This window comes from Pipistrellus hanaki, assembly GCF_964339955.1.
Source record: "Pipistrellus hanaki genome assembly, chromosome: 2".
Lineage (NCBI taxonomy): Eukaryota > Metazoa > Chordata > Mammalia > Chiroptera > Vespertilionidae > Pipistrellus > Pipistrellus hanaki.
Window position 1 is genome coordinate 30047461 of NC_140504.1, and position 16141 is coordinate 30063601.

A 16141-nucleotide genomic window follows, 5' to 3' on the forward strand; every position below is an offset into this window, starting at 1 on the left:
ACCAACAGCTCTTGTATAATGCCTGAGGGTGAACTCCAGAATTTTAACTAGAAGAAATACATATACTAGTATTGTTCTTCATTTTGGGGTAAAACACCACAACATACAACACACAATACACACACACACACACACACACACACACACACATGCCAGCAGCAGCAGGCGGGAGAACCCGGGATGAGCATACGGGTGTGAGACAAGCTATGACAGGAAGCTGAACTACAGGATTCTCAGTAATATTTTCTTTGGGGAGAGGTGAGAAGTTAGGGAAAATGTTATACGGTTATTGATTAATTGAATTGTATCCCCCACATATTTTATGGTGGAGTCCTCACTCCCAGTACCTGAGAATATGACCTTATTTAGAGATAGGGATAATTACTTTAACACAAAGTCATTAGAGTTGACCTCAATCCAATATGACTGATATTGAGGAAATTGAGTCACAGACATGCACAAAGAAGAATACCACATGAATTTTAAGGCAGGCCCTAGCAGGTTTGGCTCAGTGGATAGAGCATCAGTCTGCAAACTGAAGGGTCCCAGATTCCATTCCAGAATGTCTGACTGCCAGCTAAGGCCCAATCTTCATGAGGAGTGGGCCTAAGCTTTCAATTGGACATCACCCAAGGGCTCCCGGGCTGCAAGAGGGCACAGACCAAGCTGAAGTACCCTCTTCCCCCACCCAAATGCACAAATTTTGTGCACCAGGTCTCTAGTTTAATTATAATATTTGGATTACCACTTTATTGCTCTGTCTTTTACATTATGGCCATAACCTTGTGTTTTCTGCTTGAAAACATCATTTTACATTTATATGTATATACAGTTTTTACTTAATTTTTTTATAGATTTCACTCAGATCAAAAGTGATTATGTCCTAGTGTGTATCTTATTTATCTTATCTGGAGCTCTCTTCGTTTCCTAGAACTGGAATGATCTTGTCAGTACTTCCAACAAAAATAAAAATTACACAACCCAAAAAGATAGAATCAATAGGGTCAAATGGAAAACATTTTTGAGAGGGGGAAAAAATGAAACAAATCATTACCCATTTTACAATTTGGCCACAGACTAGCCATGGTGATGAAAACCAAGACACTATGATTCAATCTAGAATTCAATTAATAGCAGTCCTGTGTCACTAAAGAAAAGAAAAATAAGTACAGTATTATCTGCATTTACACATCAAGGAAGAACTAAGAGGTTTTCTTCTAAAGGTTATTTTTGATTTGTGAGCATCCAGGCTTCGCTTTTAAAATGAAAAAAAAAAAAATTTAAGTTAAAAGATTAATGTTAAATTTTTTCCACAATAAAAAAAAAAAAAAAAAAACCCTCAGGAAAAAGAAATGAGAAAGAGAGAGAGAGGGAAGGAGGGAGAGTATAGAGTTTGGAGGGTAGTATTGGATGGATTTGCTACCTTGCTCCTGGGTCCCCTAAAGCAGGAAAAGTTCCAAGAACAGACATTGCCTTGGGAGCCTTCTACTAGCATTCTTTCCTACTACCTGTGCCCTTTTCAAATTATTAGGCAATTTAGTTGTTTAACTATTTAGCAATGTTCTGATTCCCTTTGGTTTCTGGACTATATAACAGCTAACCAAAGAAAATGGCCAACCGAAGGAAATGAATACATCTTTCTTCACATTATGGCAAGGTGTATTCATTAAGTTAAACATTTGAGACTGAGAAACCATTTGATAAATGTGAAGCTGCAACTAGAAAACTGAATGCCCCAGGAAGACTCACTGATCTCCGACAGATTTTCCAAAATGATACGTTTTCAGCAGAATGAACCTGGTCAAAGGAAGGTTGCTGTGGATAAAATAAATGTTGCTTTGCTTCTGCCATTATGATCGGTGAGCACGCCACTGAATTCAGACTGGAGAGATGTTTACTACTGGTGCCTGCAACACGGATATGTGGCTCTGCTTTGCAGTCACACTCAGGTCATCTTTCATGCTATTGGGAACTTTGTTTTCCACACGAGGAAGAAAGAACAAAATTACTTAATTGATACTAAATACAGGCCGTTATCTTTGGCATAATCACTTTTGATCTGAGTGAAATCTATAAAAAATTTAAGTAAAAACTGTATATGCATATAAATGTAAAATGATTGTTTTCAAGCAGAAAACACAAGGTTATGGCCATAACGTAGAAGACAGAGCAATAAAGTGGTAACCCAAAAGTAGGCACCAACTCCATATCTGGCTTGATTTATAGGGTTTTGGAGAAAATGACCAAATCTAAACTAGAGACAATAACAAATATGTATCCTACCTCCCCTACAGGGACTACTGATGGAGGCTATTTTCACAATAATTGGTCTTTTTCACATTTACTTTGCCAAGTATTATGCATTATGCTAAGTGCATTGTATTTTATATCTGTTCTTCCCAACTATTCAGGAATCCTGAGTTCTTCTTTTATCTGTCTCCTTCCTTCCCCACTCCCTCCCCATAAAAAAAATACATTAAAACTCAGTAATTTATCTAAAGTATGTGCGAATGACTTGAAATCAGAAGATTTTAAGAAAATAAAAGTTATTCTTCATCAGGAGTTCTAGGGCAGTGGTCAGCAAACCGCAGCTTGCGAGCCACATGTGGCTCTTTGACCCCTTGAGTATGGCTCTTCCACAAAATACCACGTGCGGGCACGCACGTACAATGCGATTGAAACTTCGTGGCCCATGTGCAGAAGTCAGTTTTCGGCCTAGGCGAGTCTATTTTGAAGAAGTGGCATTAGAACACTCAAGGGGCCAGAGAGTAGCATGTGGTTTGCTGATCACTGTCCTAGGGCATTTGACTTTGGGTTGATGCTTCTTTCATGTGATGGTTTTACCTGACAACATCCAATGAAAAAGCTGAGAGGCTCACCTTTTCACATATTAAATAACTTTTTCCTGAGAAATGTTCAGAGTAGAATCATTGCTAAAATGTATAGTAATCCTTTATCTTGATTTGGGCACTTTTCCAGTTTATATAATACTTTCTCATATGTACTCTCTGCTGGAAGATTTTCTAGTATTTTCCACTTTTAGTTTATAACAAATATCTATTAGTTGTCTCCTTTGTAAGCCCTAATGAAGTAAGCTGAAATGTAAAGAAGAAATATATAGAAATGAATCTCTACCACACCCCTCTAGCCTACTGGCCAAGATAACATCATCAGTACAGGAACAAGTCAATATCTTGTGCCTCATGATGCACTGAAAACACAGCAACACTTTAGTGATTTTCCTGCCAAAGGCGAACAATCTGAATCTAATGGTGAGACAACATCAGACAAACCCAAATTGAGGGACATTCTGTTACAGAACAGAAAGAGTTCATCCACTCAGGGCTAATAGAACCAAACACTAGACACCAAGAATTGCCTGGAGAAACATTGGCTATTTTATTCATGAATGGTGTTGTCCAGGAGACCAGAAAGCTAATGCTCAAAAGCCCAAACCCCCCAATGGTGTGTAGGCTACAGATTATATAGGGGGAAAATAATAAGACTCTCGGTTAGGGCTTCCGGGTCATTCTGGGAGTTGATTGTCAGAGATGAGGAGAGGATAGAGTCATTTCTTCAGATCCTGAGGACAGTTCTGAGGTCTGTTCCAACACTCCTCTGTCTAGTCATAGGACAGTAGATAGGGAGTTGTTTCCCTTGAAGGCCTGGAAACAGAAACATAACCTAAATCAAGATGTTACCTTTAGCCTTCCATAGGTCCTGACCATGTGACCATTAGTCAGGTTCAGGATACTGTCTTCTGCTGCCTCAGGGGCTGCTGATGTTCCGGGGGAAAGGCTAGAAGGTCAGGAGGAGGGAGAATGAACTTAAAAGAAGAGATGAGAGAAGAGGGGAGAGGCAGAAAGGAAAGGGAGGGGAGGAGAGAGGAGGGGAGGAGAAAAGAGTAGAGGGGAGGGGAGAGTAGAGAGGATTCCTTAGAACTAGGATTTAAAGATAAATTTAATCAAAGTCCTAGGATCCTTGGTTTTAATTCTACAAAATAACTGGTCAGTACTCTTCAAAATGTTGATGTCATAAAACACAAAAAATCTAAGGAACAGTTCCACGGTATCAGAGACTTAAAGGTATGTCTAACATCTGAATGGCACCTGCTAGGGTTGTGCAGTTACAACCTGACCATACGCTGGCTTCTGAGACATGGTTTTCTTGTAACTAGGGGAGCCTGTTTGCAGAAATCTTTTGACACAGGAAAGCTCTAGATAGAGGTGTCAAAGATGCGACAGGAAGTCTGCGGACACTTCTGGGGCAGGATGAGTGACCGAAGTGCCACTCAATGAAAAGCAAGCACAGAAGAGGCCGATTAAAATGGAGAAATAGCCTAAACTGGTTTGGTTCAGTGGATAGAGCATTGGTCTGCGGACTGAAGGGTCCCAGTTCGATTCCGGCCAAGGGCATGTACCTTGGTTGCGGGAACATCCCCGGTGGGGGGTGTGCAGGAGGCAGTTGGTCGATGATTCTCTCTCATCAATGTTTCTAGCTATTTATCCCTCTCACTTCCTCTCTGTGAAAAATCAATAAAATGAATATATTTTTTAAAATGGAGAAATAATAAATTCAGTTTTGGATATATAGAGACACCTGCAGGAGGTCCAGCCAAGATGACTCTTTGGCAATTAGAGATCTCAGACTAGAACCCAGGAGAGAGGCCTGGGCTGGCGATGTTTAGAGCATGAAGGAAAGAGGATTAGGAGCAAGGCTTGCAGTCACGAGAGAGGCAGAAGAAGAGGAAGAGCACTTGGTATACACAGAGAAAATTGAGATCTGAGAGGAGAGTTGGGGCTGGATTTGAAAGTAGGTTGGGAGAGAGTGCAGCGGGAATGGTGAGAGAAGGTAGGGGGGAAGGGACAGTCGGTTACTGACCGCGCTGTTTGCCGCCACCGTTGCCACTATCGTGCCAGCCACTCGGCTTTCAACGAGTGGCTGGCACGAGTGTTTCAATACCTCTTGATACAATAAAACCACAAAAATTTTCTTAACAGTTTAAAAAAAAAAAAAAAGAAAGTAGGTTGGAATTATACTTCTTGTTGCAGTATAGCCAGCTCTCAGTGAAGGCTCCAGAATGCAAGACAAGCCAATTTGGGAGCAGATTGGATCCAGCTTCATTCAACATTACTACCAGTTATTTGATAACAATAGAACCCAACTAGGCGCAGTTTACATTGACACATCATGATGGGAAGGTCAGCAATTCCAGGGGGAAGCTGCCATTGGTGAAAAAGTTATCTAGCCTTCTGTTCCAGAAAATCCAGCACAGCATCATGGCACAGGACCACCAGCCCACTCCAGAGAGCTGCATCCTCAGCATGGCTGTGGGCCAGCTTAAGGCTGATGAAGACCCCATCATGGGGTTCCACCAGATGTTCCTATTGAAGAACATCAATGATGATTGGGTTTGCACCAATGACACGTTCAGGCTTGCCCTGCAAAACTTCAGCTGACCTCCTCCAAACCAGGCACACATGCTGTTTCCTCCTCCCTCCTCTTCCAGATACTAGTCACACTCCTCCAGGTGTTCCAAATATCACACACAAACGAGCAGGAATGAGGTGGGGACGGGCGCACGTAGGTATTGTGAATGATGTTTGGACGCTAGACTAGTTACCTCTGACAGGAGACATTTGTGTTGTACCAGCGCATGCCTTGGAAAGACTTAATGCAAAAGGTTGTCTTTTTTTTTAAATCTACTGACAAGTTGCTCTAGTAACCCAAAGAAGTGAAGGAGAAAGCAGCTGCCCCACCGTCCAGACATTGATTTGTTCAGATGTTTCGATGCCTCATGACAAAATAAAACCACAAAAATTTTCTTAACAGTTTAAAAAAAAGAAAAGAAAAAGAAAGTAGGTTGGGAATTATACTTCTCGTTGCAGTTCCCAAACCAGCTCTCAGTGAAGGGGCAATCTATACTAATAAAAGAGAAACATGCAAATTAGCCATCACTCTGCTATGCCAAGCCACACCCATCAGCCAATCAGAGTGAGTATGCAAATTAACCCATCAAAGCTGGCAGGTAAATTTGCATATGCAGGCGAGGCAGGCAGTGCCATGGCCCACCCCTGGGGTCCAGGTCTATCTGTGGGGGAGGCCTGGCGGGCAGTGCCAGACACCACTGGCAAGGTACCAGTCAAATTGGGGCCCTGAGAGACAGGGTGGGCAGCACCAGCCACCACCCCCATGGTCCGGGTCCATCACAGGCCCTGGGAAGGGCAACGGCCTGCCTAGCCACTCCTGCAGGAGTGGAACATCACCGCCCCCAAGAGGAGTGGCTGGGCCTGCTTAGCCACTTCTTTGGGGCTCCAGGAACATCTCAGCTCAGGGGAGGAGCGGCTGGGCCTGCTTAGCCATTCTTGTGGGGCCCCAGGAACATCGTAGGCATGGAGTTGTTGAGACCCAGACAGTGCCTCTGGCCATAGATTCACAGCTTTGTGGAGACGGACTCTATCAGGCATCTGGGTGGCCATGTGGCTGGGCCACAGGGTGCCCATTCAAGATGTGACACAGAGAGGATGTGGGAGGAAATCCAGAGAATGGGATGTGGGAGTTCAAGATTGGAAAGGGTGCAGGCTGAGCTGAGGGACACCCTCCCCAGTGCATGAATTTCGTGCCCTGGGCCTCTAGTAAAGAATAAAAATAAAAGTGTCAGAAAAGTCATTGTTGTGCATGCAGATTTTCAGTCCCTACTTAGCCATATAAGAATGGCCCTTGAACTATAGCCAGTTGCTCAGTGGTTAGAGCATTAACGCTCAGACCAAAGGGTCAGGAGTTCTATTCCTGGTCAAGGGCATATACCATGGCTGCAGGTTCCCTAGTCCCAGTACAGATGTGTGCTGAAGGCAACCAATTGATGTATCTTACTCAGGTTAATGTCTCTTTCTCTCTCTTTTTCTCTCTCTCCTTTCTCTCTTTCTTTCTCTCTCCTTTCTGCCCCCCCCCTTCCACTATCTCTAAAAATCAATGAAAAAAATATTCTCAGGTAAAGATTTTTTTAAATGGGCCTTGTGTCTGGAGCACTTCCTAGATCATGAATTTTTTTTTTGAATAGTCTGAGGAGGGTAGATTTTAGTTCTTCTTTGAATGTTTGATAGAACTCCCCTGTAAAGCTGTCCAGATCAGAGCTTTGTTTGCTGGAAGATTTTTGATCACTACTTCAATTTCTTCAGTAGTTATCAGCCTATTCAGGTGTTTTGATTCTTCCTGGTTGAGTTTGGGAGCTTGTATTTTTCTAAGAATATGTCCATTTCATCCAGGTTGTCCATTTTGTTAGAAATGAGTTGTTCATAGTATTTTTTCATAGTCCTTTGTATTTCTTTGGGATAGGCTGTTACTTTCATTTCTCATTTTGTTGGATTACTTCTCTTAATGAAACCACAGAGAAACAAATAGTAAGCATTTAAAGGAAATGAAAAAAATTCTTCCTGGAATAGAATTTGAACTAAACTTTAAAAGTAATTAAACTTTGGAGAAAGCTTGCTTTTTCTTGGAAATTGAACTGCATAAGAACAAATCAGAAGGATCAAGAATAGTTACATAATTTTGGTGGACCAGAAGCATAGCTATAGATGAGCCAGTCATGTAATTAATTTTACTTTATACTAAAACTAGAGGTCCAGTGCATGACATTTGTGCACTTGGGGGAGGGGCAGTGTCCCTCAGCCCAGCCTGCACCTTTTAGCAGTCTGGGAACCCTCAAGAGATGTCCTACTGATGGCTTAGGCCTGCTCCCACCACCTCCACTGCACTTGCCAGCCATCAGCCTGGCATGTGGCTGAGCGGTGCTCCCCTCACCCACAGTGCGAGTGCACTGACCATCAGGGGGCAGCTCCTGCATTGAGCGTCTGTCCCCTGGTGGTCAGTGTGCATCATAGTGACTGGTCATTCCACTGTTTGGTCGATTTGCATATTACCCTTTTATTATATAGGATAACACTGTTTCTTCTCAGTGGGATAAAGATTTTCAACACTACACTCAAGGGCTTATACAGGATATCTCAGTCATTCAAACTCCTCTTGTTGCTACAAAATAAGACTGAGTTGGTTTCACATTCCACAAGAGTAAATCATTCATTTATCAATGCAATATGGAAAGCAAAACCCGAATGCCATTTGTATTATTTGACTTCATTTCAAAAGTTGCCTTATGAGAAATTACCTGAAATGGACTTTTCCAGAATTCTTGGGGGACTTAAATTACCTCAAACATTTCCCCTCATTATACAATAGGGACTAGATTTCTCTGCAATTCAGATGACCAAAGGTTTGACACATTGGCATATATGCCTGAGCATCATAACCTAAAATTCATTCTAGTCATGTGAAGGGGAATTTTTCCTCTCTTTCTCTTTCAGCCTCATCCGAATAAATAAGAAATGTTGGTGCCCTAGTCATTTTATTTTCTTTATTGATTTCAGAGAGGAAGGAAAAGGCAGAGAGAAATAAAAACATCATCAATGATGAGAGAGAATCATTGATTGGCTGCCTTCTGCATCCCCCTACTGGGTATCAAGCCCACAAGCCAGGCATATGGCCTTGTCCAGAATTGAACCTGGGACCCTTCAGTTTGCAGGCCGATTCTGCAGGCCCTATTCACTGAGTCAAACCAGCTAAGGCGATGCCCTAGTTATTTTTAATACACATGAAAATTCACACAAATCTGAAAATTCAAATAAATGTTTGGTTACTACCCAAAATTAGCATGTGGAGCACCAGTGACACAAATAAACTTTTAGAAACAAATGTTATATGGACAACCGTTGTTTTATGGGCTAGTGGCTACATCTACCAAGTGAGACAGCAGCTTGAATTTTTCTGAGAAAGGAGTATTCTTTCTTCTAATTATGGCTTACTCAGATGAGCCTAGAAGTAGGTAGGTAGGTAGGTAGGTAGGTAGGTAGGTAGGTAGAGATCTAACTGCATCTTTTTTTTTTTTCCAGAGAGAGAAAGGAAGAGGGAGAAAGAGATAGAAACTTCAATGATGAGAGAGAATCATTGATCGTCTGCCTCGTGTACACCCCCTACTTGGGATTAAACTTTAAACCCAGACCAAACCGTGATCCCCTGGTTCATGAGTCAATACTCAACCACTGACCACACCAGCCAAGCCTAACTGCATCTTTTAAGTATTTGGGTTTAGTCATATCTGAACCTAGTCTCATTCTTACACTTTTCAGTTATTTTGGCAGGAGATTCTCATTTTTTTTTATTATTAAGCCTGGGTTTATAATGGGTTTCGGAATGACTCAAAAGATTCTAGCTGCTCTAGAAGTTAGTGTGTGCAAATGAGGTTTCACATAAGACAGACCCTAAGTCAGGGGTCCTCAAACTTTTAAAAGTGGGGGCCAGATCACGGTCCCTCAGAGAGCTGGAGGGCCGGACTATATGAACTACTAATTCCTACTGTAACACCTCGGCTGCGCTCACTGCCCAAAAAACCTGGCGGGCCGGATCAGACTCCTCTGCGGACCGCATGTGGCCCGCGGGCCGTAGTTTGAAGACCCCTGCTAAGTTATGGATTGCGAGACAGTACCTGTCAGGAGGCAGTGAAACTCTCCAGCCTGGCTGAGATGTGCTGATTCCTCATAGGTTCTAGCACAGCAACTGGCTAAACTGTGCCCTTTAAAAAAGAAAAAAAATTAAAGCAGTTTTAGGTTCACAACAAAATTGAGCAGAAAATAGTGAGTTCCCATATAGACCCTCCCACTCCCTATATGCACAATGCCCTCCACTACTAATAGCCCCTCCCATAGAGAGGCTTTGTTAGAACTGTTACTGCATTGCTATATCCTTATCACCCCAAGTCTGTAGTTTACATCAGGATTCACTCTTGCTGTGTCCACTCTATGGGTTTTGGCAAACAGTATCATACAGAATAGTTTCACTGCCTCAAAAATCCTCTGTTCTGCCTATTCATTCCTCCCACCCCACCTTCTCTAATCCACTGTTGTCTTTATTGTTTCCATAGATTTAATAAAGTGTTGTATTATTTGAATCATACAGGAAGTGGCCCTTTCACACTGGCTTCTTTCACTTAGTAATATGCATTTAAGTTTCCGATATGTCCTTCTGTGGCTGGATAGCCCATTTCTTTTTAGAGCTGAATAACATCCACTGTGTGAATGCACCACAGTTTACTTATCCATTCACCTACTGAAGGGCATCTTGGTTACTTCCAGATTTTGAAAATTAGAAATAAAACTGCTATAAACATCCATGTGCAGGAGTCTGGGTGGATATAAGTTTTTAATTCATTTGGGTACATATTATACCAAGGAGCATGACGGTTATGATACGAGTGTTTCCTTTGTAAGAAACTGCAAAGCTGACCACCACAGATACTTTACCCCTTTGCCTTTCCACTGTCAGTGAGTGAGAGTTCCTGTTGTTCCTTAGCCACAGCCTCCCAATATTTGGTGCTTTCGGTGTTTTGGATTTAGATCAGTGGTTCTCGGCCTTCCTAATTCCACAACCCTTAAATACAGTTCCTCATGTTGTAGTGGCCCCCAACCATAAAATTATTTTCATTTCTACTTCATAACTGTAATTTTGCTACTGTTATGAATCGTAATGTAAATGTCTGATATGCAGGATGTCTTGGGCAACCCCTGTGAAAGGGTCGTTCGACCACCCAAGGGGTCGCGACCCATAGGTTGAGAACTGCTGATTTAAATCATTCTAATAGGTATGCAGTGGTACTTCGCTGTTATTTTAATTTGCAATCCCCTAATAACATGTAACAATTTTTCATATGTTTATTTACTGTGTGTCTTCTTTGGTGAGGTGTCTATTCCGGTCTTTTGCCAATTTTCTAAGCAGGTTGTTTGTTTTTCTTATGTTGAGTTTTAAGAACTCTAAATTTTGGATAACAATCCTTTATCAGATATACCTTATACAAATACTTGAGGCCCGGTGCATGAAATACATGCATGGGGGGAGGGTGTCCCTTAGTTCTGCATGCACTCTCTCCAATCTGGGACCCCTCAAAGGATGTCTGACTAGTTGGACACTCCTCTCACAATCCAGGACTGCTGGCTCTCTCAACTGCTCGCCTGCCTGCCTGCCTGATTGCCCCTAATTGCTTCTGCCTGCGAGCCTGATCACCCCCTAATCACTCCCCTGCCAGCCTAATTGATGCTTAACTGCCCTACCTTGCTGACCTGGTCACCCCTAACTGTCCTCCCTTGTAGGCCTGTTTGCCCTCAACTGTCCTCTCCTATTAGCCCAGTCACCCCTAACTTCCCGCCTTTGCTAGCCTGGTCACCCTTAATTGTCATCCCCTACCAGCCTGGTCACCCCTAACTGCCCTTTCCTGCAGGTCTGGTCACCCCTAACTGCCCACTCTTGCAGGCCTGGTCCCCCCCAACTGTCCTTCCTGCTGGCCTGGTCTCCCCTAAATGCCCTCCCCTGCAGGCCTGATTGCCCCCAACTGCCCTCCCCTGCAGGCCTTGTCCTTGCAACTGCCCTCTCCTGCAAACTTGAGTTCCCCAAACTGTCTTTCCATGCTGGCCCGATCACCCCTAATTGCCTTCTCCTGGTAGCCTGATCGCCCATAACTGCTCTCCCCTGCTGGCCATCTGGCCATCTTGTGGTGGCCATCTTGTGTCCACATGGGGCAGCCATCCTTGACCACAATGGGGCAGCCATCTTGTGTGTTGGATATTACTATAATTTTCATATTACTCTTTTATTAGATAGTATCTTCTTCTTTTTTTTTTTTAATCTCCCCACCTGTTTTAAAAATAAAACCAGAGCACAACTTAGTACCAAGCCTTGATGGTGTTGGTTCTGTGGGGAAATATAAGGATATTAGGGTGTGTTGTCTACTTCCTACAAACTTCAGTGTAGCCACAGAGCCTTCCTGAAAGTTCAGCTTTTGTAAGAAAGATATATTTTGTCTATGGCCATAAATCCAATATGGTTGAATTGCAGATGGGCTTAAGCTTTGCAGAGTGAAAAAGCTAAATTCTCTGCCTCAAGCTAATGTTAGCAGAAGCAAAGGCTATGAAATGTGGTTGAATATAAGATTGAGTGATTCTTCAGCCCCTACCACATCCTTTTGAGCTCTTTTTTTCACTGAAGATGACAATTACCCTCAATGTCGCAACCATTCTATGAAATGTAACATGGGGCAAGGAGGTGAACTGTCTCCAGCCCAGGGTATGGCCAAGTTGGGTGTTGAAGACTTACAAGTGGATGAAGCACTAGAACCTGTTGTCATTTGACAGAATTCCTCAGATTTAGCTCTTGATCCAAGAACTACAACTAGCTCTAGCTGGTGTGGCTCAGTGATTGGAGCGTTGGCCTATGGACTGAGGGTTAGATTCCGGTCAAGGGCATATATTGGGTCGGCAACTAAGTAATTGCGGGTTTCACACATATATGGCTTCAGTTGAATTTTTAGGTTTGCAGACGTAGTACAAATGTAAAACACATTTTGTTATTTGATAGTTGGCTATTCAGCTGTTAATCAGTAAAAAAAGTTTTTTGATCTGTTTTGTAGTTTTCGTTTGGCGTTCGTTGAAAAATGGAAAATCAAAAGGAACATTTTCGTCATATTTTGCTTTTTTATTTCCGCAAAGGGAAAAATGCATCGCAAGCTCATAAAAAGTTATGTGCTGTTTATGGTGACGAAGCCTTAAAAGAACGGCAGTGTCAAAATTGGTTTGCCAAATTTCGTTCTGGTGATTTTTCACTCAAAGATGAAAAACGCTCTGGTCGTCCAGTTGAAGTTGATGACGCCCTAATCAAAGCAATAATCAATTCGGACTGTCACAGTACAACACGTGAGATTGCAGAGAAGCTTCATGTATCACATACATGCATTGAAAATCACTTAAAACAACTTGGCTATGTTCAAAAACTCGATACATGGGTTCCTCACGAACTGAAAGAATCACAGTTAACGCAACGCATTAGCAGCTGCGATTTGCTAAAGAAACGTAATGAAAATGATCCATTTTTAAAACGACTGATAACTGGCGATGAAAAATGGGTTGTTTACAACAATATCAAGCAGAAAAGATCGTGGAGCAGGCCAGGTGCACCAACTCAAACAACATCAAAAGCTGATATTCATCAAAAGAAGGTTTTGTTATCAGTTTGGTGGGATTACAAAGGAATTGTCTACTTTGAACTCTTACCACCCAACCGAACGATCAATTCTGATGTCTACATTGAACAACTAACGAAATTAAACAATGCAGTTGAAGAAAAGTGGCCCGAATTGACAAATCGAAAAGGTGTTGTATTCCATCATGACAATGCAAGGCCACACACATCTTTGGTCACTCGGCAAAAATTAATGGAGCTTGGTTGGGATGTTTTGCCAAATCCACCATATAGTCCTGACCTTGCACCATCTGATTACTTTTTGTTTCGATCTTTACAAAACTCCTTGAATGGTAAAAATTTCAATAATGATGATGATGTCAAATCGTACCTGATTCAGTTTTTTGCTAATAAAAACCAGAAGTTTTTTGAACGTGGGATTATGATGCTGCCTGAAAGATGGCAAAAGGTCATTGATCAAAATGGGCAATACATTACAGAATAAAGTTATTTAGTTCCATGAAAAAATTGTCTTTGATTTTCTTTAAAAAATCAGCAATTACTTAGTTGCCGACCCAATATGTTCCTCAGTTGCAGGCTTGATCCCTGACCCTAGTTGGAGGCAACCAATATGCAGGAGGCAACCAATCTATGTGTCTCTCACATCGATGTTTCTCTTTATGTCTCTCCCCCTCCCTTCCACTCTGTCTAGAAATCAATGGAAAAATGTCCTTGGGTGAGAATTAACAACAACAACCAAGAACAACAACAACACACAACTAGTCAAGGTCTGTGGGGTTGAACAAGTGTAACTAGACAAAGGCTAAGAAGAGGTCATTTGGACTGAGGTAAAATGAGAATGACTGTTAAGTAAACGAAACTTAAGTTCTTTTCAACTGGCAATTTACAAGAAACCAGACACCCAGCACTTGGCAGGGAAACCCGGAAGGAATGTGCAATTAAAACACACCCAGTCACTCTTTCGTTACAGGGAAAGCGAAAGCATCTCAGGGATACCCTTGTTTTACTTCAATCCTTTTCAGAATAAACACAATATTGAAGGCAAATTTTGCCAGCTAATTTAGGCATGCTTGGGCTGTTTGTCTCCCCACAAAACAGGATAAGCTAAATCTTGACAAGATATGCAAAGCATTAAATTAAAAGAAGACAATCTTCCTACTCCCCTCCCTTGTTAGGCTAGAATGAGAGAGGAGTTCGTCAATACTAGTCCAGGGTTCAACTGCCTGTCTCTCATGCCCTCTGGATAAGAAAGGAACTTAAGGCAGTTGAGGTCCATGTGTATGAACTTTGTATGTTTCCGACAAGATTAACATCTTACAGAAGCAGCTTTTTCTGTTCAAGTTAGACCACATTCAACAGTGACCTCAAACGCAGTTTAGATTTCTCCCTCCCTTCCAAAAACAGGAAACTAATAGATGAAATCTATGGGATATAAAACTGAAACTCGTGAGCACAAACAGCAGTGTGGTGTTTGCCAAAGGGAAGGGGGTGAGGGAAGAAGGGAGTCCTAACATATGATGACAGGAGATTTTATTTTGGGTGGTGGGCACATGGTACAATATACAGATCTTATAACATAGAAACCCATACCTGAAACCTATATGATCATATTGACCAATGTCACCCCAATAAATTGAATTTTTATAAGTTTTAAAGTAGAATGAATTAAAATTCTAAGCAAGGTTACAGGCAGAACTTCCTTTTTTTAATTAAAGAGCCAGCCCTATGTGAACTTCCTTTTTTTTATTAAAGAGCCAGCTCTATGTGCACTTGATGCTGGCCTTGAAAAACAATGCTGTTCTATCCAATTAAAAAAAAAAATGCACCTGGCATGGTATTGAGATTGTGGGCATATCTGGTTTCTGGCCTGTAAGGTCAGACAGCTAAGTTTTTCTTCATCATTCTTCAACCTGGGCTACAGCAAACTAGAAAGCAACATTTTATCTAGGAAGAACAGCAGAAAATTCCAAACAACAGTTTGTTGCAGAATGGGGGTTTTCCTTCTCAGAACCTTTAAAAATAACTAGCTGCCCCTAAAGCAGCGCAGTCGTGTAGGGTCCGCCTGCGTGTGGTACTCTTGCAGCTCTCCTGGCCAGTTCAATAAATTCTTGTTTGCTTTTTAAAATAAATTATCAGCCTCTGGTGATCTTATTTTGAACCCAGGGTTCGACCCCACAACAAAAGTAAATTTTGTTTAAAACTTTTTAACTAAATAAATATATGGTTTTTACTTATATGTGGAATCTAATGAACAACATAAACAAACAAAATTGAAACCAGATACTAAGAACAGACTGGTGGTTACAAGAGGGGAAAGGGGTTGGGAAATTGGGTGAAAAAGGTGAAGGGATGAAGAGGTACAAGTTGGTAGTTATGAAATAGTCACAGGGATATAAACTATATCATAGAGAACATGGTCAATAATCTATAATAATAAAAGCATAATATGCTGATTAGACCGGACTTCCTTCCAGATGTCCTTCCGAACGACCTTTCAGATGAAGCCAAGGCTGCGAGTGCCAGAGGGAAGCTCAGGTCCCGGGTACTAGAGGGAGGCCAGTGCTGGCACCCGGGGGGGAAGGAAGGCCTACTCATGCACGAATTTCATGCACGGGGCCTCTAGTATTCTAATAACTACGTACAGTGCCAGGTGGGTACTGGGAATAGCAGGGGAATCTCTATTAAAAATATTTGTTTGTCTAAGCACTATGATGTACACCTGAAACTAATACAAAATAATACTGAGGGTAAACTGTATTGCAAAATAAAATAAGAATTGTGGAGGGAAGGCGGGGGAGGGTAGGTGGGTGGGTGGGTGGGAGGTAATCAACCAAGGACTTTGTATGCATATATGCATGGCCCATGGACACAGACATTGGGGCTGTGAGGACCTGGGGGTAAGGCATGCTGGACAGGGGGGAAAGGACGGGGGGCGGGGGGGAGACATATGTAATACTTTCAACAATAAAGAATTTTTATTTTATTTTATTGATTTTTTACAGAGAGGAAGGGAGAGGGATAGAGAGCTAGAAACATCAGTGAGAGAGAATCATCGATCAGC

The 16141-nt window shown here is 42.0% G+C and overlaps 1 protein-coding gene and 1 pseudogene across 2 annotated transcripts in view; one reads left to right on the forward strand and one right to left on the reverse strand.

The window, feature by feature from the left end:
- The window catches only part of TNFSF10 (TNF superfamily member 10), a 49551-nt gene extending 39925 nt beyond the window's left edge, over positions 1–9626 (reverse strand). The window contains exon 1 of the mRNA XM_084874177.1: positions 9542–9626. The gene's annotated coding sequence lies outside the window, so the exon portion shown is untranslated. The remainder of the gene's footprint in view (positions 1–9541) is intronic.
- On the forward strand, positions 5081–5550 carry LOC311618296 (nuclear transport factor 2-like; annotated as a pseudogene). Its single transcript has one exon. The product of its transcript is annotated as a nuclear transport factor 2-like (transcript).
- Positions 9627–16141: the final 6515 nt, after the last annotated feature.